Source organism: Dermochelys coriacea, chromosome 1, assembly GCF_009764565.3.
Source record: "Dermochelys coriacea isolate rDerCor1 chromosome 1, rDerCor1.pri.v4, whole genome shotgun sequence".
Lineage (NCBI taxonomy): Eukaryota > Metazoa > Chordata > Testudines > Dermochelyidae > Dermochelys > Dermochelys coriacea.
The window spans coordinates 3,998,904-4,022,475 of record NC_050068.2 but is presented as its reverse complement, the minus strand read 5'-3'; the positions used below and the strand labels follow the sequence as shown (position 1 = coordinate 4,022,475).

General features: G+C 46.0%; 2 pseudogenes; both read right to left on the bottom strand.

Annotated features, from left to right (window-relative positions):
• Positions 1-5,553: 5,553 nt before the first annotated feature.
• Positions 5,554-8,144, bottom strand: LOC119845621 (annotated as a pseudogene).
• An 8,771-nt stretch (positions 8,145-16,915) lies between these two features.
• LOC119845609 lies at positions 16,916-17,848 on the bottom strand (annotated as a pseudogene).
• Positions 17,849-23,572: the final 5,724 nt, after the last annotated feature.

Here is a 23,572-nt window from a genome sequence, read left to right as displayed (position 1 = left end):
TCAGCAGAAAAGTGGTTACCCTTCCCTTTACATTTATGACAGGATGTAATAGAGGTGCAGACCTGTAGCCCTAAACACCAATAGCCTTGTGGCCTTCCTGCTCATTCTGTTGAGTACAAAGTCATAACCGATCCAGATTATAGCTTTTTTTTTATGGGGGAAATGTGGCTCCTTTCCAACATAGGAATAGCATTGTGGATCAGTCCTCTGGTTCATCTAGTCCAATTTCCTCTCTCTGATAGTGAAAGCCCCAGTTGCTGCAGAAGAAGGGGTAAGACACCAAGCAATAGGTGGATAGGGGGATGACTTATCTGTCCTGACTCTGTCATCCTAATGCCTAATAGCTGGAGATAGGCTTATGCCCTAAAGCATGTTGGAGTATAGGCTTTCCAAAATATGTCTTCAGCTCTAACTTTTGTAACTGGATACTTTCACTCTCGACGTAAATGTCCAAATCCTTCCTGATTCTCACATAGCCCATGGCCTCACCTACCTCTTTTTGCAACGAGTTCCTCAGTTTAATTAGGCATTGAATCAAGAGAGCACTCTTTTTTAATTGGTTTCTAATTTGCCATGTTTCACTTTAATTGAATGTCTTCTTGATCTTGTATTAGGAGACATGGAGAACCCATTCTCAATCTACTCTCTACCAGTCAGTATGTTATAGATTTTCACATCTCCCCTCTAACTGATCTCCTTTGTAAGGTAACAATCCCACTCTTTTTACCCTTTCTCCATATGACAATTTCCTCTGGCCCTTGAGCCTATTTATTGCCCTTTCCTCAACCCCTCTAGTTCTGCAATTTCCATGTGAGTATGGTTCCCAGCCCTACACAGAGGAGTCCAGAGGAGGGTGAAACATTGCCTGACTGATCTCATGGCATTGTATTTTCTGTATGCTTTCCCATCCCTCTCCTCCTGGATGCCAATGTTTTTCTTAGACTTTAAAGTTCATCTGCCATTATGCTGCCCATTCATCTGGCTTGGTTAGCTCTCTCTGAGGACTTCTCTGGATTTGACTAGGACCTAAATAATCTTGTGCCATCTGCATACCTTGCGCCCTCACTGCTCAACACCCCCTTTTTAGATTGGTAATAAGTATAAAATATTTGCCATACAGTTTGTTATAAATTGTGTAACACCCGCACCCCCACCCACTTGCTGTCCTTCACGGGCACCTTGATCATTTCTGACCATGATCGACAAATGAACCACCTCATGGCAGTTTCCAACCTCACACACTTTGATGCTTCAGCATTCTTTCTAATGGGCATCCCTGACCTGGAAGCTGCTTACGTCTGGATTTCCAACCCTTTCTCTGTTTTCAACATTATGGGCCTGTTGGGAAATTTCACGCTTCTCTATGTTAGAGGCAAGGAGCAGACTCTGCCCAAGCCGATGTATCCGCTGCTCTCCATGCTGGCACTCACACATATCGGCACATCTACTTCCGTCGTGCCAAAGGTAATGTGCATATTTTGGTTCAATTTGAAAGGTATTACTGTGGGTGGCTGTCACACCCAGATGTTCTTCCTTCATGTGGGTACTGTCATGCATTCAGCCGTCCTTGTGACAGTGGCCTTTGATCGCTATGTTACCATACGTAATCCTCTGAGATATGCCAAGTCGTCACCAATACACGAATAGCTAAGCAAGGGCTAGTGGGTTTGATAAGAGCTGTTCTCTTCCTTCTGCCCCTGCCCCTGCTCCTGAGCAGGCTGCCATTCTGTGCCAATCGCATTATCCCCCACAAGTACTGTGACCACATGGCTGTGGCAAAGATGTCGTGTGGGGACATCACAGTCAACAGGATGTATGGTTTGGTAATAGCATTTGTAATCATCATGTTAGACCTGACACTTATTGCCCTGTCCTATGGTCTGTTCATCAGGCCTGTCCTCAGAGTATCCTCCAAGAAAGCCCATCAGAAATCTTTCAGCACTTGCACAGTCCACATCGGTGTGATGAAGATGTCTTATCGGTCCTTCCTCTTTTTTTGCCTCTGTTTTCACTAACAAGGTCAGCTCCCAGACTGCTGTGCTGGGCAACACAAAATGGGGAAGAGATGGCCAGCCCTCTGTAGAGATAGAGGTGGTTAGGGACTATTTAGAAAAGCTGGACGTGCACAAGTCCATGGGGCCGGACGAATTGCATCCGAGAGTGCTGAAGGAATTGGCGGCTGTGATTGCAGAGCCCTTGGCCATTATCTTTGAAAACTCGTGGCGAACGGGGGAAGTCCCGGATGACTGGAAAAAGGCTAATGTAGTGCCCATCTTTAAAAAAGGGAAGAAGGAGGATCCTGGGAACTACAGGCCGGTCAGCCTCACCTCAGTCCCTGGAAAAATCATGGAGCAGGTCCTCAAAGAATCAATCCTGAAGCACTTAGAGGAGAGGAAAGTGATCAGGAACAGTCAGCATGGATTCACCAAGGGAAGGTCATGCCTGACTAATCTAATCGCCTTTTATGATGAGATTACTGGTTCTGTGGATGAAGGGAAAGCAGTGGATGTATTGTTTCTTGACTTTAGCAAAGCTTTTGACACGGTCTCCCACAGCATTCTTGTCAGCAAGTTAAGGAAGTATGGGCTGGATGAATGCACTATAAGGTGGGTAGAAAGCTGGCTAGATTGTCGGGCTCAACGGGTAGTGATCAATGGCTCCATGTCTAGTTGGCAGCCGGTGTCAAGTGGAGTGCTCCAGGGGTCGGTCCTGGGGCCCGTTTTGTTCAATATCTTCATAAATGATCTGGAGGATGGTGTGGATTGCACTCTCAGCAAATTTGCGGATGATACTAAACTGGGAGGAGTGGTAGATACGCTGGAGGGGAGGGATAGGATACAGAAGGACCTAGACAAATTGGAGGATTGGGCCAAAAGAAATCTAATGAGGTTCAATAAGGATAAGTGCAGGGTCCTGCACTTAGGATGGAAGAATCCAATGCACCGCTACAGACTAGGGACCGAATGGCTCGGCAGCAGTTCTGCGGAAAAGGACCTAGGGGTGACAGTGGACGAGAAGCTGGATATGAGTCAGCAGTGTGCCCTTGTTGCCAAGAAGGCCAATGGCATTTTGGGATGTATAAGTAGGGGCATAGCGAGCAGATCGAGGGACGTGATCGTTCCCCTCTATTCGACACTGGTGAGGCCTCATCTGGAGTACTGTGTCCAGTTTTGGGCCCCACACTACAGGAAGGATGTGGATAAATTGGAAAGAGTACAACGAAGGGCAACAAAAATGATTAGGGGTCTAGAGCACATGACTTATGAGGAGAGGCTGAGGGAGCTGGGATTGTTTAGTCTGCAGAAGAGAAGAATGAGGGGGGATTTGATAGCTGCTTTCAACTACCTGAAAGGGGGTTTCAAAGAGGATGGCTCTAGACTGTTCTCAATGGTAGCAGATGACAGAACGAGGAGTAATGGTCTCAAGTTGCAATGGGGGAGGTTTAGATTGGATATTAGGAAAAACTTTTTCACTAAGAGGGTGGTGAAACACTGGAATGCGTTACCTAGGGAGATGGTAGAATCTCCTTCCTTAGAGGTTTTTAAGGTCAGGCTTGACAAAGCCCTGGCTGGGATGATTTAACTGGGACTTGGTCCTGCTTTGAGCAGGGGGTTGGACTAGATGACCTTCTGGGGTCCCTTCCAACCCTGATAATCTATGATTCTATGATTCTATGATTCTTCTCCACTGTGACATACCAGTTTGGTCAGGGAATTGCTCCCCATGTTCACATCATCTTGACCAAACTATATTACCTCCTCCTCCCCATGTTCAATCCTATCATTTATGGGGACAAAACCTTAGAGTTTCATGAGAAATTGCAGAAGTACACTTGCAGAATGTGATTGCCCAGCGCCACTGATTTTAAGCCTTCATGACAAGATGGTGAAAGTATATCTTGTTATTCAAGGGTGCTCAGTCCTACTTTGGCTGAGCTCAGCACTGTGGAAGTTCAAGTCTGAGAAGCTCCTCAAACCTAACCTCTTATCACTGTATCACCAAGTACTGATCTCTCTGCTGCTATGTTCTCTCTCTCTCTCGCCATCACCTGATCTCTTTCAGTGTCATCTATCAGCTCCCAACCCCAGAAACCCTGCCACTTGTTCTTTCCATGACTTTCAAACCAACAGAAGATACAGCAGTTTTCTGAAGCAAGTTGACTTTCCATTATACCCTGTTTGAACCGGTATCTTGTTCCGTTTGACAAACGGAATCCAGCCTTTCTGATAGCCAAAGAGAAGAAAATAAGTACAGTGCTGAAATATACCTGATTTTTCTATGTCCACTCCTTCTTGAAGCCTGGAGAATAAATTAAAAGTTACGGTTGGAAATTTTTAATACAGGAAAGCTGCTGCAGGAATTGACGACATTCTACTCGAGCTTCTTGATGAGAGTTGTGAAACTATGTGTTTCTGAGAACTGGACCATATGACTCTGAATTTGAGGGGAGTTTGTGAAACAGATGAAACAGAGATTGCCACTATATGTCCAGGTGATCGAATCGCTTGCATTCCTGAGACTTTCACAACCTAGAGTGGCTGACGTCTCATTTTTGCATATATACAATGATAGAAAATCTAATGTCAAGAGTTTGCACCAAGGAAAGAATGATTGCACTGGTTACTGCTGATATGTATGAGTAGAAGCAGAAGCATTCTACTTCCATTGAAGACACCAAGGAGGAAATGTTGCCTTTTAGGGACTAACAGTAACAAAATAATGCAACTCACAATATGGACATTGACTACCATCCTTGAATGCAATTAGAAATCAATAATCTAATAATGCGATTCCTGTTTTTACAAAACGTAAGTTTGGGGCTCCTTTTAATTTTTAACAACATAATTTGCTATTTTTTCTTTAAAACACCTGTCACCCATCACTCAGGAATCAAGGACCAGTACTGCGGGGTATGACTTTGAATTTGATTGTCATCTCATAGATTTGTAAGTTATGTGGAAAAACTCCTTCTGGGTCTTGCAGCTTTCTTTTCTTTTCTTTTCTTTTCTTTTCTTTTCTTTTCTTTTCTTTTCTTTTCTTTTCTTTTCTTTAAGTCATTTCTATGCTAGGCATTTAACAAAAGGTTTCATTTGTTACTTGATGTATAGACCAATGCCTTTATTTAAAAAAAACCCTTTGTTTCCAGAAAGAGATTGGGCTATTTTTACGTTAGTTTTTAAGTGATTTGGGGCTATTAAAGAAGTAAAATCTGGCAAACCTGATGCAGCACCTCAAGCTGAGCAGGAGGCAGAGCAGCAGCAGCCATAATAAAAAAGGCCCAGAGAGGGAGCCCTGAAGGCAGAACTGGGCAGAGGCCACAGAAGCAGCACTCAGCCATGTTGTATCCTTGAGGGCAGCAGTTTAGGGAGAAATCACTTGAGACACGGAGAGCTGTGAACCATGAAAGCAGCCATTTATTTTTCACACGCTGAACTAACCAAACCAGTCCAAACTGGCTGGGCTATCCCCTAATAATCTACCATTGTTGCCATTGCAACAACAAGGTGCTATTATCACGACAACCAAATACACAGCATATTCCTCCCCCCTTAATAAGAACATCCCCTACATAAAATAAACACTAAAGTAGAGAAGGAGAGTAGACTGCCTCCATTCCTGGCTAAACCCCGGGAATTATTTGGCCCCATAACCGTGGGTTCACTCTAGCTAAAGATCCAGCCATTGGAGTGTTGTCCCCTTGCTGATTTCAAAGCTTGTTTCATTGTCTGCACAAATCTTTCAGCTAATCCATGGGTGGATGGATGATATGGTGCTGAAGTGATGTGGTGTATCCCATTTGCCTTCATAAAATTTTGAAACTCCTGAGAGACGAACTGCAGTCCGTTGTCACTCACAAGTTGTTCTGGCAGACCAAAACGACTAAAGGGTCCCCGTAGTTTTTGGATAGTACTCTCTGCAGTAGTGGACTGCATTATAGAGACTTCTGGCCATTTAGAATGGGCATCTACCACCACCAAGAACATGCTTCCTTCAAGTGGGCCAGCAAAGTCAACATGAATTCATTGCCACGGGTTTTCAGGCCAGTCCCATGGGTGTAGGGGTGCCCACTGGGGTGGATTCCTGAAACCCTGAAATGACATACAAGCTCTTGTTTTCTCTTCAATAGCACTGTCCAATCCAGGCCATCAGATATAGCTTTGTGCAATTTCCTTCATGCACACTATTCCACAGCGACCAGAATGTAGCTGTTCTAATCTATGTGATCTCAGTGGTGGTGGGATAACGACAGGTCTCCCTCACAACAAACAACCAGATTGGATTGATAACTCCGTCCTACTGGACATGTAGGTTAGAAAGTCGGGTGAGATCGGAGAGGTTCGTCAAATTTTCCATGCATCACCAGGTCCATAACTTGGGACCATACTGGGTCAACGCGAGTTGCCTTCTTTATCTGAGTAGCAGTCATGGGTGTATTCTCTATGTGTTCAAAGTAGAAGATTTCCTTTTGGGCAGCATCTTGATGTTTGACTGGCAAAGGCAACCTTGAGAGACCATCTGCATTGCGGAGCGGAGTGGATTTCCAATATTTGATTTCATATCTGTGCGCTGAAAGTAACAATGCCCAACATTGCATACGACTAGCAGCTAATGGGGGAATACCTGTGTAGGGTCCAAAAATTGACGTCAGAGGGTGATGGTCTGTAAGGTGAGTAAACTTCCGCTCAAACAGGTACTGATGAAACTTCTGAATTCCAAAAATGATTCCTAATGCCTCACCTTCGATTTGGGCATAGTTAGTTTTTGTTTTGCTTAGAGTGCATGAAGCAAAAGCAATAGGTCTCTCTTCTCCCGAAGGCATAATGTGTGACACAACTCTACTCACTCCATACGGGGAGGCATCGCAGGCCAATTGTAGGGGTAAGGAGGGATCAAAGTGCGTTAGAACTTCAGAATTTATCAATGTATCTTTAGCTTTGTTAAATGCAACGTTACAGGCTTCAATCCACTTCCAGATCTTGTTCTGCCCAAGGAGTTTGTGATGTGGTTTTAGCAGTGTGGTAACTGTGAGATGAACTTTCCATAATAGAAATAGTCCTCGAAACAAGTGCAGCTGGATAACATTTCGAGATGGGGGAGCCTCCACAATGGCCTTAAGTTTGCAGGGGCCTTATGAAGACCCGCAGCATCAATGAAGTGTCCCAAATATTCAACAGAGGGCTGGAAGAATTCATACTTGTCTTTGTGGACTCATAGGCCATACTCTTCCAGGCTTTGCAGGGTAGCCTCTAAATTCTTTAATTGATCCTCTTCATTCCTTCCAGTGACCAAGATGTCATCCAGATAGCACTGAACTCCTGGCAAGCCACACAAGATCTGGTTCATAGCCCTCTGGAAAAGGACGGGAGCAGACGTTAAGGGTAGGCGACAGTATCGATAAAGCCCCTGATGAGTCACAATAGTCAACAGCTCTTGGGACTTTTCATCAATATGCACCTGTAAATACGCTTGACTCAGATCAATCTTACTGACCTTTTGTCCCGCAGCCACGCCCACGAAGAGGTCCTCGATGTGGGGAAGCCGGTATTGCTCTGCACACAACACTGTGTGGACAATGACCTTAAAAATCACCACAAATACAGAGGGAGCCATCTTTCTTCACTATTGGAAAGATAGGAGTGGCCCATGGACTATGGGTAACTGGTATTAGGACTACATTGGTGACTGGGCACTCTAAGTCTACTTCAACTTTGGGCCTGATGGCATATGGCACAGTTCAGGCTTTCAGATATTTTGGTTGACTGTCAGCTTTAATGTTCAGTGTCACAGTGATTCCCTTCAGACTTCCCAAATCCTCTCCAAAAATAGCAGCATGTTTTTTTAGTATAGCGGTCAGTCCGGTTTCTTCTTTAGTCATTCGGTGAACTTCTGCCCAGTTCAGCTGAATCTTCCCAAGCCAGGACCTACCCATTAAGGCTGGGTAGTTACCTCTCACCACAAACAGTGGCAATTGAGCAGCCTGTCCATTCAGCTCCACCTTAACATGTTGTGCCCAACATGGGCAAAGCTTCTCCCGTATACATCTTCAGGACAATTTTTATTGCCTTAAACGGAAGATGCTGTCGCTTGTCTTTAGACACAGTCTCGGAGACCAGCGAGACGGCTGCACCTGTGTCCAGTTCCATGCGTCTAAGGTTTGATATCCAACAAGGAGCTTACCCAGTATTCATGTGAGCCCACTGCCAAAGACAAAACATGGAGTGGCACGTCTTCTTGCGAAGAGGTGTCACCTTGGTCCTCCTGGTTCTGCTCTAGGGTTTGCAGGTTCCCCTTTTTGGTCGGCCAGACCACAGGCCTCTTTCTTTTCTTTACAGGCACACACAATGTGTCCCTTTTTGCCACAGTGTCAACACACCAGGACCTGACACCAGCATGCTGAGGCCTGGTGACCTGGCTTACCACAGCGGCAACATTCCTGACTCCCCAGTTTTGTGGGTTGGTTCTTGTGACACTTTATGCACCCTAAGGGATGCACCGATGTATTGCACCTCCTTTGCAGCCAGTGCCAGGGAGACTGCAATCTCAACAGCCTTCGGTAAGGTAAGCTGAGCCTCTGTCCAAAGGCGCTTCCATATGGCTTCACTGTAGAGGCCACACACTAACCTGTCATCTAGGGCATCATTTAACATCTCCTTTAATTCACAGTGTAGCCATGGTTTTAGTTTCAGGTTTCACAGTCAGTGCCAACAAGCCAGCACAGTGATTGCAAACAAGCCAGTTCTCACAGCTTCCAACAGATAAAAGATTTTGGTAGTTTTTTTTTTTATGTTTGTTTGTTTGTTTGTCTTGACTTCTACTTCCTTCTGTGCCTGGCCATTATCTTTGAAAACCTATGGCGATCGGGAAATTCCCGGACAACTGGAAAAAGCTAATGTAGTGCCCATCTTTAAAAAAGGGAAAAAGGAGGATCCTGGGAACTACAGGTCAGTAAGCCTCACCTCAGTTCCTGGAAAAATCATGGAGCATGTCCTCAAGGAATCAATTCTGAAGCACTAGGAGGAGAGGAAAGTGATCAGGAACAGTCAGCATGGATTCACCAAGGGAAAGTCATGCCTGACTAATCTAATTGCCTTCTATGATGAGATAACTGGCTCTGTGGCTGAGGGGAAAGCAGTGGATGTGTTTTTCCTTGACTTTAGCAAAGCTTTTGACACAGTCTCCCACAGTATTCTTGCCAGCAAGTTAAAGAAGTATGGGCTGGATGAATGGACTATAAGGTGGATAGAAAGTTGTTTAGATTGTGGGGCTCAACGAGTAGTGATCAATGGCTCCATGTCTAGTTGGCAGCCGGTATCAAGTGGAGTGTCCCAAGGGTCAGTCCTCAGGCCAGTTTTGTTCAATATCTTCATAAATGATCTGGAGGATGGTGTGGATTGCACCCTCAGCAAGTTTGCAGATGACACTAAACTAGGAGGAGAGGTAGATATGCTGGAGGGTAGATATAGGATACAGAGGGCCCTAAACAAATTGGAGGATTGTGTTAGGGGGCTTATAACTTCATCCACTTACTTCCCTGGTCCTTCTCACATGAACAGAGAGCAACAATACCAGGAGTCCAAAGGTGCAAACAATTTGATGTTTATTCGTCTGAACTTCAAGCAAGCATGATTCCAGTTTCCTTCCTTAGTGTCCCCCTTCCCAGCTCTGACACCACAGAGCCTTACACCTGTGTCCCTGTTCCCATTCCCCCCGTTAGCAAAACATGATTCCAATTTCCCCTTCCCCATTCCCTGTTCCCATTTCCTGCCCCCCCAAACATACCCACTTCCTGATTGACTGCAGACTATATAGTAAAACTTGAGTTCTGCTTAGCTTTACTTTAACCAATCATTTTCCTGAAATTTAACTAACCAATCTTAACATATTGTAACATGATTATGTAACCGATTATATCCCACCATCTTAATTAGTTTACACCCAGCAAAATTAATTATACAGCAGACAGAAACAATCACAGAACCAGACAGAGATTATGCAGACAAACAATAGCAAAGTGGGAACTATAATGACAAAACAATACCGAAGTGAGGATTTCACATCCCAGCTCTTGATAAGTGAGTTCTTGCCAGACAGGATGCTATCAAACTGAGTTTCCTTTACATCTTCTAGGCACTTCCCTTTCTGGAGGCGATAGGCACTATCAGGACAGGATTGTATCCTAACAGCCCAAAAGCACCTTATTTCAATGAGACAGATATATTAGCCAAAAGTTAAACAAATCCCTGTTACAAGCAGAAGAAAATGGCAGCTGCTCCAGGTGATTTAAGACATCTGGGGCCAATTCAGAGCTTTCAAGAAGGCAGGGAGGACAACTAGGTTGATTGGGACACCTGACATCAATCAGGGACAGGCTGAAACTAATTAAAAGCCTGCCAGTTAGTCATGTGGGGGCACGTATCAGGAGCTGTAAGAGGAAACCATGCTGCTGCAGAAAATGAGCAGTACAAACCATATCAGGCACAAGGAAGGAAACATTGAGGTATGGATGAAGAAGATATTGAGGAAGTGGGGGCTGCTGTGGGAAAGTGGCCCAGGAAATTGTATAAAGAAAAGGAGTATTTGTGGCAACTTAGAGACTAACAAATTTATTTGAGCGTAAGCTTTCGTGAGCTACAGCTCACTTCATTGGATGTATGTGTCCTGTTTCCACAAGTCAGCCACCATAGCTGACACTATTAGGGTCTCTGGGCTGGAAACCAGAGTAGAGGGCCCAGAATCCCCTCTTCCCCCGCAAATTAATCAGTGAGACTGGCAGACAACGGAGGTTCTGCAAGGGAGGCTAGCTTCTCCTCACCTCCCTTGCTGGCTTATGATGAAAGTATCTCAGTAGACTATCACCCTTGCCTCTACAGACAGAAGGGCTATATGGAGGGTCACAGTGAGCCTCTGAGGTTGGCAAAATCTTCCAGGAAGTGTGGGACCCATAGAAACAGGTCAAAGCTTTGTTACAATGCTCAAAGTCTCTCCCCCTCCCACCTAGCTGCCAGGAAGCTTTCATTGATACCATGAAGCTTTAAGCTTTCAGCATAAGCTTTCATTGAAGTGGATTTTTTTCCCCGCAAAAGCTTATGCCCAAATAAATCTGTTAGTCCACAGGGTTCCACCAGAGTACTCATTTTCATTGAGACCCTGCTTAAACTTATAACTGTATTGTTCCTAGGATATAATACAAAGTCTGCCCTTCCTTATAATAATATTTTGGATGTAATCAACACCAAGTTCCCTTTGGATTAATAAAGGAAATCTGGTGTGGAAACTTAGTTGTGCAAAACCTTAATAAACTCCCTCAGGAAATTATTCCAATATCTGCCTTTCTGGTCATACTGGAGAGGGACAGGAATCACATTGGTGAAGTCATAAAGAAACTGGGGAAACAGCTGACTGAGAAGAAGGAAGCTGACAACCCGGTTGGAGGATGAATAGAACTGACAGAGTTGGTAGGAATAGGGGAGGACAAATATCGTCTCTTGTGTCTGCAGAACTTTGCGTGCTATGTGAATCATACTAAGAACACACAAAATCAATTTTCTGCCCATTCTTCACCAAACTGAACGCTTCAATAAATCTTCAGTAGGGTGGCTCTGACAGTCCCAACAAACTGCTGAGGAGCATTCTCGTGGCATTTTTTACAACAGATGCCTTTTTCCATCTGCATGCCCATCTTGGGTCACATAAGTTAGACAATTCCATTTCACTCCAAGTGTTTTCTGGCCCTCTAAGTAAGCCTGGTGTATGCCAGGCTGTGGCAAGATGATAAGCAAGCCCTCTAGAGTGTAAAAAACATCCTGCTGCTTTCCAGTTTACTTTGCTGGCTTCAACAAAAACCTAATACAATTTATGAACTATGCAGTGAGTATATATAGCAGTGGGGTGATCTTGCACCATTTTTGCTGTTCTCCACTTACATGACCTGCCACGACAGCCACGCCTTCATAACACTCTGCTGCGACCGGCAAGTTTGCAGTCCTCGATACTTGTAAGAACTGCTTAATGTTGCAATAGATGGTGCCAGCATCCCCTTGCTCAGAGGAATCAACAAATGCTAGAGATCCTTCCTTTATTTCCCAGTTTTCAGTCTCATGCACACTGTCATTTCTTCATGTTTAAAACTGAGTGCTGCATCAACAAGACCCATTCTCCTGAACGTTCTGAATGATTGTGCTTTTCATAATAGCGGCAGCAACTCATAAAAGCTTGTTATGAACTGAGTGGCTTGTAAGACTCAAATAATCACGCAAGGTTTTTTTGTTTGTTTCTTGTTGGGTTTTTTTTGCAAATGCTTTATCATACTCGAAATCAAATTGCATAATTCTACAAACTTTCCATGTTTTGCAGAGTTTTCTCTCTCTTCCTGTCCCTGCATTGCAAATCCTTGCTTAGCCAGGTAAAGCATTGATGATTCTAGCAGCATAGCCACTGTTTTCATGTGATGCCAGCATTTGAGAATTTGACAACTCTGCCACTATGGAGCCAACTTCTTTTAACTGGTTTTTGTTTTGTTTTTTCAATGCCACTTTTCAGAACACTGCTTCTGTATGGCAGATTGTATATGTTTTCTGAAGGTTTTTCCCAATATATTTCCTAACTCTTACTCCATTTTCAGTGACCGCAGGTTCTCTGAAAGAAATTGGAAAACTGTCTGCAAGGAAAGCAGAAAACTGTATCTGCCTGCTCACTGTACTCTTAAATTGAAGTATCTGGTAATATTTCAATGTAAATGAGAAAGATCGTAACACAACTGTGCTGATTCTAGTGTCCCCAATTCATTTTCTCTCCCTCTTTGGACTTTGCACCACTTAATCACTGATGGCATATCCATGCCTCTGGTCTTTGGTTGATGTCTAGCTCCTATACCTGGCCCAGCTGAGTGACTCCTCCTGCTGTTATGCCTTGAGACACTGGCGCAACGCAGTAAGGGGGCTGGAGTACGGAGAGCCAGGAGGCCAGGGCCCATTTTGAAACGTGGTTCTGTTTTTCACTGGCTAACAGCAGGTGTAGGGGCCTCAGGGGCGGGGAGGTCGGTCTGTAGGGGAAGAGGACTCAGCAGGCGGTGGGCAAAGGGCCCTGGGGAAAGGAGAGTGGAGGAGAGGAGGGATTCAGTGAGCAGTAAGCAGGGAGTGGAGGAGAGGAAGGATTCAGCCAATGGCAGGTGTGGGGGGAATGGGGGAAGGGGATGGAGGACAGGAGGGACTCGGTGATCTGTGGGTAGTGGGGCCACGGAGGAGGGGGTGGTGGAGAGGAGCGAGTCCAGACTAGAGCCAACACCGTGGGGAACGGAGGGATTCAGCGATAAGCAAAGGGGGCCTCGGCAGGGGGTGGAGCAGGGATAAGAGGAGATGGAGTGTGGGTTGGGCCAAGGGGAAAAAGCAGGAGGGGGAATGGGGTGGAGGATAGTCCAGGGCCTAGATGTCCCCTCTCCCAAAGGCTGCGGGATGGGGGCTGCACAGCTGAGGGAGGTTTAGCCTCACATGGCCTATTATACCTGCTGCCTACCTGGGCCTCTTCCTACCACCTCCCTGCGAAGGTCCCAAGGTGTCCGTCTGGGGTAAAGCAGCAGGACGGGTGTCTGCTCACCCCAAGGAACCTTCTGGCGGTGGCATGTAACAAGCTCTCACTCCTTTCTTCTCAGGCAGCAACTGCCTCTTCCTGTGGTGTGGCCCAACCTCCCAGGGCCAGCTCAGTCCCAGGGCTCTCCCCTGCTGGGGTAGCCCCAAGAGCAAGTAAAGGGGATCAGTCAAGTCCAGCATTCATGTGAGAGACGACTGCTTCCCTCCCGGGGTGTCCCTGCAGCAGGCCCTCCCTTCCCTCAGGGAGGGATCTTTGGGCCGTTGTTCAGGGGCAGATTCTGCCTTCCCTCCGATCCTCTCCCCTGCACCTGCCTGTAGCAGGTCTGCTCTGCTCCCTGGTCTGCCACAATATGAGCTGATCCCCTGCCCTTTGCCTTTCTCAAGCACTTCTCTTCAGACTTACTTGATTTCTCTTCCCCATTTTCCGAACATTTTCAGAACATTTGGCTTCTTTTAACTGAATTTGAGAAGTAATATTGCTGGTTGTCTCCAGATTGCAGCAGTTTTGTATTAGCATTTAACGTTTCCAGAATCTTTCTTCGGAGCACAATGAGAAGAAGAAAACTAAGATTTTCCATTAATTACGTTAACGATGGAGTCTTATATAATTCCCTGGCATTTTTGCCCAGGAGAATTATTTTTGTGGGGTCCTCCATTGTGTCTAAATACTGAACATGAGAAGAAGGATTCACTTTAGCAGCTGTGTTAGTCTGTATCCGCAAAATAAATACGTTAGTCTCTAAGGTGCCACAAGTACTCCCGTTCTCTTTTTGCGAGGAAGGAGTGATTCATACTGGTTGTTGATCAATTGTGTAGTCAATTGCTTGACCACGCTTTCAATTCTTATAATATGTACAAGAGGCCAAAAAAACCGTGTTAGGTTTACTCCTCTAACCCCCTAATAAAATACCACAGGAAAAAGCTTTTATATGTATAAAGGTTCAGATTCACCACTGCAACGCCTCCTCCTGGTCGTTGGGAAATAACTCCACCAGCCACCGGAGCGCCCTCCGCAGCCCGGTGATCTGCCTTACTGCCGGTGTCCGTCCCAGGACCCGGTGCCCCTTTCTCTGGGGTGCTGCCCCCTGGCGGTACCCCCACACTCTCGGCTTCTGTGTCTCCCCACTCAGGGGAACCCCCAGCCTCTAACCCCACCTTATCTCAGTCTGGGCTACTGCCAGTCCCTACTTAACCCTTTTCGTGGGGGCAGACTGCAGTGTATATGTCACTCAGCACCAGCAGGGGAGTTTTCGACCTGCTGCTTCCGCCTATCCATGGGCTACCCCTCTGCAACTCTGCACCTATTTGGCCTGCAGCCTGAGGCTTTCCAGGTCGGAGCTCCCAGCTTCTCTGGCCCTTCCTCAGCCCTGCTCCAATCCGGGTGTCCTGCTCGGCACCTTGCAGCGAGACCCTTCTCCCTCTACAGGCAGAGGGAGACTGACTGGGCTCCTGGCTCACAGCCTCTTAGAGGGGCCAACTGGGCCTGATGGAGCCTGGGCTTTTCCCCATAGCTCCAGCCCTCTCCCTGGGCCGGCCTCAGCCCTGACAGGGCTGGAGTGGGGAACCACCCCGCTACTGGATGGAGAGGTCAGTCTGTTAGGGTTGCCCTGCTGGCTGGAGCTCTCTCCCTCCCTGGGCTGCTGCTCCTGGTGGAGCTCTCTGCCTCCCTCCCTGGAGGGCCGCTGCTGGCTAGGATCCCTTCTGGAGCTGCTGCCACTCTTGCTGCTGTGGGGAGGGAGGGCATGCCAGCCTGCCCCCCCATCCTCACCCCTGTGGAGGGAGGAGAAGTGAGGACCCCATCACCACCATCACCACCGTAGTCAGCTCTTCTGCCTGGTCCTCACCTGGCCGGCCGCCACCTGCTTGGTGCTCCTCCTAAGCTTGTTGCCTCATTGAGGAGGGGGAAGGCCGCTGCGAGGCATTGTGGAGGGGGTCGGCTATTGGACTGAGTGACTTCAACAGCTGTGCTCCTGGGGTGGTGGTAGCTTTTTGCTGCTGTGGGGGGTATGGGGAGAGGCGTGGAGCCCTCCCTCAATCCTGCTGCCCCTGACACATCTTCCTTCACCACCACCACAACCCCTTTTTGCTACCGCCTCCTCCACCAACCCAGCTGACCCTCAACACCTGCTGCTCGCCCCTCAACGGGGCTGCTTGCTTCTTCGCCCACCACCATCCGGGACTGTTTCCAGCAGCGAACAAGGACTGGAGTGAGCCCCACAAGCGCTCGTGGGTGCACTCCCCCCCTCTTTTTTTGGACTTGGCCCCCCTCCCTCAGTTGCTTTTGGGTGGGGGGCCTCCTCGCTACCCCCCAGGCTAGTTATTTCCTCCCTTCCTCCTGTAGCCCCCCGGAGATTTTCCCTGGCTGTTTGCCTGTCCCACCCTGGCCCGGTCCTAGGTTCCTGGGTTTGTTCGTGTGCCAGTCCAGTTCTCACAAACACAAGGTTTTCTAACTCTGACCAGTAAGCTCTAGCAGAATGTGCTCAATTCCTACAGCAGCTTTCCTCTATTAGGACTTTCCCACTGAAGCATTAGCATTATCCTCCAGGATTTGTGATGGATACAACATAGAAAAATCAGGTACATTTTGCTCAGCGAATCACTGTCCATATGATAAAGAATTTCAGCATTGCTGTTTCTTTCTTTTTCTCTTTGGCTATCTGAAAGTGTAACTTCTGTTTGTAAAACTGGACAAGAACAATTACCACAAAAAGACTAATGGAAAACTACTTTGCATCAAAATGCTACAGTGTCTTAGGGCAGGTCTGCACTACAGCTGGGATCAGGGAGCTGAGATCAATCCACCGGCGGTCGATTTAGTGGGTCTAGTAAAGACCTGCCAACTCGACTGCAGGTCACCCTGCAGTTGACCCCCAACAAGAAGGGTAACATAAGCCAAAGGGAGATTTTCTCCATCGACAACTCCTCCTCCCGCCTTCCCCCACAATGTAGAACCCACAATAACTTGACCTAAGGCACCTCGACTTCAGCTGCCTTATTCATGTAGCTGGAGTTGCATAGAGTAGGTTGACACCGCGGTAGTGTAGACATAGCCTTAGAGTCCCGGAAAGGCTAAGTAACAGGGTGTGTGGGGAGAGAGGCTGATGGGTAACAATAAGGAGGTCAAGTGATGGTCAGAGAGAGGTAACTCAGCAGTGGAAAAAACAGTGCTTAGTGATGGTGTGATAAGATATTGGTTGGGAGGAAATTCTCAGACTGTGAACTTCCACAATGCTTAGCTCAACCACACTGGGACAGTGCACCCTTGATTCATGAGAAGATATGCTTTCCTCCTCTTGACAAACAGATTCCAAGTCAGTGGCCCAAGTTAATCACCTTTGGCAGGTGTATTTGCCTACTTTGTCACATAACTCTTTGGATTTGATCCCAAAAATGATAGGGTTGAGCATGGGAGGGATGAGGAGATAGAGATCAGCCAAGATGATATGAACATAGGATGCAATGCCTTGACCGAAGAGGTTTGTGAGAATGGAGAAGAAGCCTTCTGGTATAATTTGTCAGCATCACACAGATGTGCGCTGTGCAAGTGTTAAGGGCTTTCTGGCTGGTCTTCTTAGAGGAGATTCTGAGGATGGCCCTGATGATCAGACCGTAGGACAGGGCAATGAACGTCAGGTCAAACCCACTGATTACAAACATTAGCCACAAGCCATATATCCTGTAGACTGTGATGTCCCCACACACCATCTTCTCCACAGCTATGTACTCACATTGCGTGTGGGGAATAATGCGGTTGGCACAGAATGGCTGCTGACTCAGGAGCAGGGGTAGGGACAGAATGAAGAGAAGAGCTCTTATCAAACCTACAAGCCCTAGCTTAGCTATTGGTGCATTGCTGAGGATGGTGCCATATCTCAGAGGGTTACATATGGCAATGTAGTGATCAAAGACTATTGTCACGAGGGTGGATGAATGCATAACAGAAACCGTGTGGAGGAAGAACATCTGGGTGATGCATCCAGCCACAGTAATGCCTTTCAAATAGAACCAAAATATGCCCAGTGCCTTTGTGGCAATGTCTGTAAGTGCCAGTATGCAGAGTAGCAGGTACAACAGCTTCGGCAGAGTCTGCTCCTTACCTACAACAGAGAGAAGCGTGAAATTTCCCAACAGGCTGATAATGTAGAATGTAAAGAAAGGGATGGAAATCCAGATGTGGGCAGTCTCCAGCCCAGGGATGCCCGTTAGGATGAAAGTTGAAGTATCAGAGTTGGTGAAGTTGAAACCTGCCATGAGGCGGCTGATGCATCTATACGACTCAGAAATGCTGAGGTTGCCTGTAAAGGGAGAGAAGCACAGCAAGGGGGTTACATGCTTTATAACAAATAATATGGTGAATATGTTATAGTTATTAACATTCTCGGATTCTTCTTGAGTGAGGAGTGAAGAAGCACCGAGGATGTCACTTCCTGCTTTCTATAGCTTTAGCATATGGCAGGAACCCGTCGTTTCAAAACTTGGTTTCCTAACTAGTTTGTGGGAAAATTACAGACTCCCCAAGATGGAGTCCAGAGTTATGTAGCCTGGTTACATGGCCTTGTAGAGTCAGAGCATCCACTACGTATAGGCTGTCTGAAGCATTCTCAGGGAGGCTCACCAGGTAGGAGATAAGTTTCTCTTCAGGCCTATTGTTTCGGCCAATGTCTCCTTGCCGTGAATAGGCCCTTCCCAACCAGGTATCTAGACAGAAACCAAGTTCCCTAGTGGGCGTTACCCAGTTGTAACTACATTTGAAATGCAGAGAAGTAGTCAATATTCTGAACTTCTGTCAAAAATCAAAAATGCATAAAAAAGGATAATCATATTCAGAAAGTCATAACTTTTCCAACGGCATCTTACATAACCCATCTTGCAATGGGGTACATTGTCACAAAAATATCAATGGTTATTACTACCAGTGAAATGCCTGCAGTTACATAACAACAACAATTGGAAACAAAACTGAGTCAAACTTCTGACACCCACATCGTAGTTCTGTGGCATGCCAGGGCAAAGAGACCCTGAAACTCCCCAAATGCACTCTGTATCAGGAAACGTCCCAAAGCTGGCCTTGGACTAACAATCACCAATAAAAAAATAATAATTTCAACAGCACTGCCCACCTGTCCACCTACATGCTGCTCTTCGACCCTCTGATGTTCCCCTCTGGTGTTATCTAGACTGGTGATCTGTTAGGTCACCCCAATCCTTGACTCTGGGAGCCAGCCTTACCTACTCAGCTGTGAGAACCACCACTCCTGGGCTGTTCAAACATAGTCTGTGGCATGTAAGCTGCTCATTGGATTCTGCAACCGAATGACACTAGCCAATATCTTCAGTCCCAGACACAACCCAAGAAACCTACTTCTTGCAGTGTCCAGGTATGCCCGCAGGGCACTTCAAGCTTCTATGAGTTTGTCAATTTAACAAAGAAATTGAGATGCACCAGCCTTTTTATCCTAAGGTGTGTCTTATTCACCCTTCAAACCAAACACACTGCTTCAGGTAGAAAAAACAACAAATTTATTAACTACAAGGATAGACTTTAAGTGATATTAAGTGATAGCAAAAAGTCAGAGTGGTTACCAAAACAAAAGAAAATGTAAGCACACTGTCATAAATATAAAGGGAAGGATAACCACCTTTTGTATACAGAACTAAAAATTCCCTTCTGGCCAGAGGCAAAACCCCTTCACCTGTAAATGTTTAAGAAGCTAAGATAACCTCTCTGGCACCTGACCAAAATGACCAATGAGGATACTTTCAAAGCTGGAGGGGTGGTGGAGCAAAGGATGTGTTTGTCTCTGGGATACTTTTGCCGGAAACAGAACAGGAATGGAATATTGGAATTTGTTAAAGAGTACTTGTGGCACCTCAGAGACTAACAAATTTATTAGAGCATAAGCTTTCGTGAGCTACAGCTCACTTCATCGGATGCAAGTGAGCTGTAGCCCACGAAAGCTTATGCTCTAATAAATTTGTTAGTCTCTAAGGTGCCACAAGTACTCTTTTTCTTTTTGCGAATACAGACAAACACGGCTGCTACTCTGAAACCTGGAATTTGTTAGTAAGTTATCTTGCTAGAAATGTGTTAGATTTCCTTTTGTTTAAATGGCAGGTAAAATAGCTCTGCTGAATGGACTGTATATTCCTGATTTTGTGTCTTTTTGTAATGTAAGGTTTTGCCTAGAGGGATTCTCTATGTTTTGATTCTGATTACTCTGTAAGGTATTTAGAATCCTGATGTTACAGAGGTGATTCTTTTACTTTTTCTTTAATTAAAATTCTTCTTTTAAGATCCTGATTGCATTTCCATTGTTCTTAAGTTCCAAGGGTTTGGGTCTGTGTTAAACTATGCAAGTTGGTGCTGATTTTTACCAAGCCATCCCCAGGGAAGGGGGTGTAGGGCTTGGGGGGATATTTTGGGGGGTAGACATCTCCAAGTGGGCTCTTTCCTTGTTCTTTGTTTAACACACTTCATGGTTGCAGCATAGGGTTCAAGGACAAGACAACATTTGTACCTTGAGGAAGTTTTTAACCTAAGCTGGTGAGAATAAGTTCAGGGGTCTTTCATGGAACTCCCCACATCTGTACCCTAGAGTTCAGAGTAGGGAAGTAACCTTGACACACGCAGTCTAAACTCTCAACTCTATTAGACTGGGCAATATCTAGAATAAGCATTTTTCTTGCCCCACTTTATATTGCAGTCCTTAATACACAAATTTGTTCTTTAAACCCTCAGTCCATGTGCTAGGGTGGCATAAGTCCAGGCATGTCTGTGGGGCATTGCTGAGTTTCTCCAATTAAGGTTGAGCAATTCCCTTTGTGGGGCCTCATGCACATGAGTCATTGCATTGGAGCTCCCTTGCTGGACAAAGGCTGTTGATGGGTTGCTTGACACTCTGTGCAGGGATTCGTCACTTTCCTTGCTGTTGCCTCTGGGGAGCTAATATCCGGCTGATTCCCCAACTTCCAGCATGTTTTAGTGACCACCATACAACACCATTCTCATAACTCCGTATACATTGATGATACACATATATGGACAGAGACATAACTTTCAGCAGATCATAACCTTTCCCCTGATACTTTGCAAGGCATGCTTTATATGTAAAATCATGTTTATATGAAAATGAGGATTATGGCAGTTACAGTATGCTCCCCGATGATAGAGAATGTCTCACCTCCCACCTTAGTTTGTTGCAAGAGGGTTAGTCACTGACTAGCTCAAAGGCAGTGTGTGTTAGAGTTCTCTTGGCACCCAGCCATTAAGGCCATGAGGCGGTGTGCCTCAGTTTCCGCATTAAGACACTGCAAACCAGGTTTCTCTGCTGTGATCAGATTTAAATCTGTGTACAGCTACTAACTATGAACTAGACTTACCAAAAGGTTTAACATCAGTAATACAATTCTTATCCCAAAACTTTACATTAATACCAATTTTTTTTATCAAACATGGGTGTTTACAAATATCTTAATGCTACCACCCCCTTTGTTCAGATAGTGTAGTTTGAGGTTAGTTTGTTCATTACCCATGGTGTCCTTTGACTCTCTCCCATGTAATCAGTCAATGGCTTGTCTTTCCCTCCAGTGTTCCCTTCTGTTTGGGCTCTTAATTTAATCATGTTTCTGGAATTTTGACCTCAGGGTCTGGCAAGATAGTTTTTCAGGGAGATCCTGCTGACTGGCTGGCCCTTTGCCCCCTTTTCCTAGAGGACTATGATCTGTGCTCTATTGGCTAGGTGTGTTTACCCTTTGATCTGACGTACCTTGTTCCCTGCAGCTTTCCCACGACTGCTTTCTGTGTCTCACCAGTATGGGGGAAGACACCCCTTCTCTGTCAGTTCGGTCATTTGTATTCTCACATACTACCACCTGGCAACTTACTGGTCTCTATTACTCCATTATCACAGGCGTTGGAGCTGCAACTAGCTGTAAAGAGACATAGATACCTTCCAAGAAAAGTATCAGAAATAGCATGCTGAAAAACTAGGACCTGGTTTAGGGTATGATCTGCCACCCCTTCCTCTGTATCTGAGAAGTCAGCGGTGGGACTGCTCCCTTCCAGGACATCAGTTACACAGTTTCCTCTCAAAACCTGGGTCACCGGCTGTCAGGGTTCCCTCCCCACTCTGCACTCTGTGGTACAGATGTGGGGTTCGGCATGAAACACCTCCTTAGCTTATTTTTACCAGCATAGATAAAAACTTCCCCAAGGCACAAATGATTTCTTTGTCCTTGGACAATAATGCTGCCACCACCAAGTAATTTAGACATAAATAAAGGAAAAAGGGCCACTTAGAGTTCTTGTTTCCCCAAAATATTCCCCGGAAACCTCTTCTCCCCCTGCCCTGGGGAGGCTTGAGAATAATATACTAACCAATTGGTTACAAAGTGAGCACAGACCAACCCCTGGGATTTTAGGAACCTGAAAATCAATCAGGTTCTTAAAGGAAGAACTTTTTTCTTTTAAAAAAGTAGAAGAATCACACCTGCAAAATCAGGATGGAAGGTAACTTTACAGAGTAAATAAAACATTTAAACACAGAGGATTCCCATCTGGGCTCAGCTTCAAAGTTACAAAAAACAGAAATAAGACTCCATCTTAGCATATGGAAAATTCACAAGCTAAAACAAAAGTAACAAAGGCATTTCCTTGCCTTTACTTACAATTTCTGTCCTTTTAGATGTATCATTTCAGGTATCTTTTCAGGAGATGGTTTACCAGCTTGGTCTCTCTCTCTCTGTCCAGAGAGAGAAAACAAAAAGAGATCACAAACAAAAACTCTTCCCCCCCACCCCAGGTTTGAAAATATCTTCTTTCCTTATTGGTCCTGTTGGCCATCTGCCAATCAGGTTATCTGAGCTTCTTTACCCCTTACAGGTAAAGTGATTCTGTACCTCTGGACAAGACGGATTTTATGTTACTGCATACATCAGGGTTGTTACCCTTCCCTTTATATTTATGACCCAGACTGAGTACCTGGGTTCACAGGTTCTGATGCAGCCTTCTAGTGTCCTCGCCATCATGCCCCAAGTGACAAGTGGGGAGACATTCTTGTACAACCACTATTCCTTCCCCTAATTCCTCCTCTGGCCCGCTCCTAAGACACATTTCTCTGTGCTCCCTCGGAAGGGTTCTTTCTTTTGTTCAGCTGCAAAACTGTGCCAGCTAACAACTGGGACAGTTTCCTTCCTCACTGACAACATCTCCCCTACCTCTGCTCCTGAGGACATGTTGCGTAGTCTCAGCCCCCTCCCATACTTGGAAGCACCCTGCTTCCCTCTTTTACAGAGTGACAGGAATCCTCACTCACCTCAGTGGTTTCTGAGATTCCCTGCCCCTTCTCTAGGCTCTCCTCTTGGACACATTTCTCTATGCTCCCTAGAGTTTGTCCTGGTTCAGCTTTGACCTGCTGGAAGCTAACAACTTGGACAGTTCTCTCCCTGACAGGGAGATTACACTCCATCCCTTCCTGAGGTCATGTTGCCTTCAGCTTGAGTGCAGGAGTTGGTCTCAACCACCCTCCTGCCTGGAAGCATGTGGCTTCCCCCTGCTGCACAAGAATCAAGGACACTCTCTCCCATTCTCTCAACAGTTCCTGAGACCTTACCCTTTCCCTCAGGGGTCCCAGCTTAAAACTCCCTCCTGCGGCAGGCAAATACTTTAAGCTGAGCTATACAGAAAAAAACATGACCATGGAGCAGGTCAACTAAGAGATGCTCCATTACTCCACAGTCCAAACACTTTCCAGACCTTCCCACACCACAAGGATTTGACCTAGTGGTATGAGGAATCTGCTTCCACCCACCCTCACAATCTCTCCCATTTGGCCTTTGGGACCACACTCTGCTAAACCAGAGAGATATGAGCTCCTGTATTTCTCTGCCCCCAAGAACTTCCTACCATCAATTTGGAGAGCCTTAACATGCTCCATGTCTGGTTCTGCAGAGGCTCATCTAACAAAACCAATATGATCGGTTTCTGT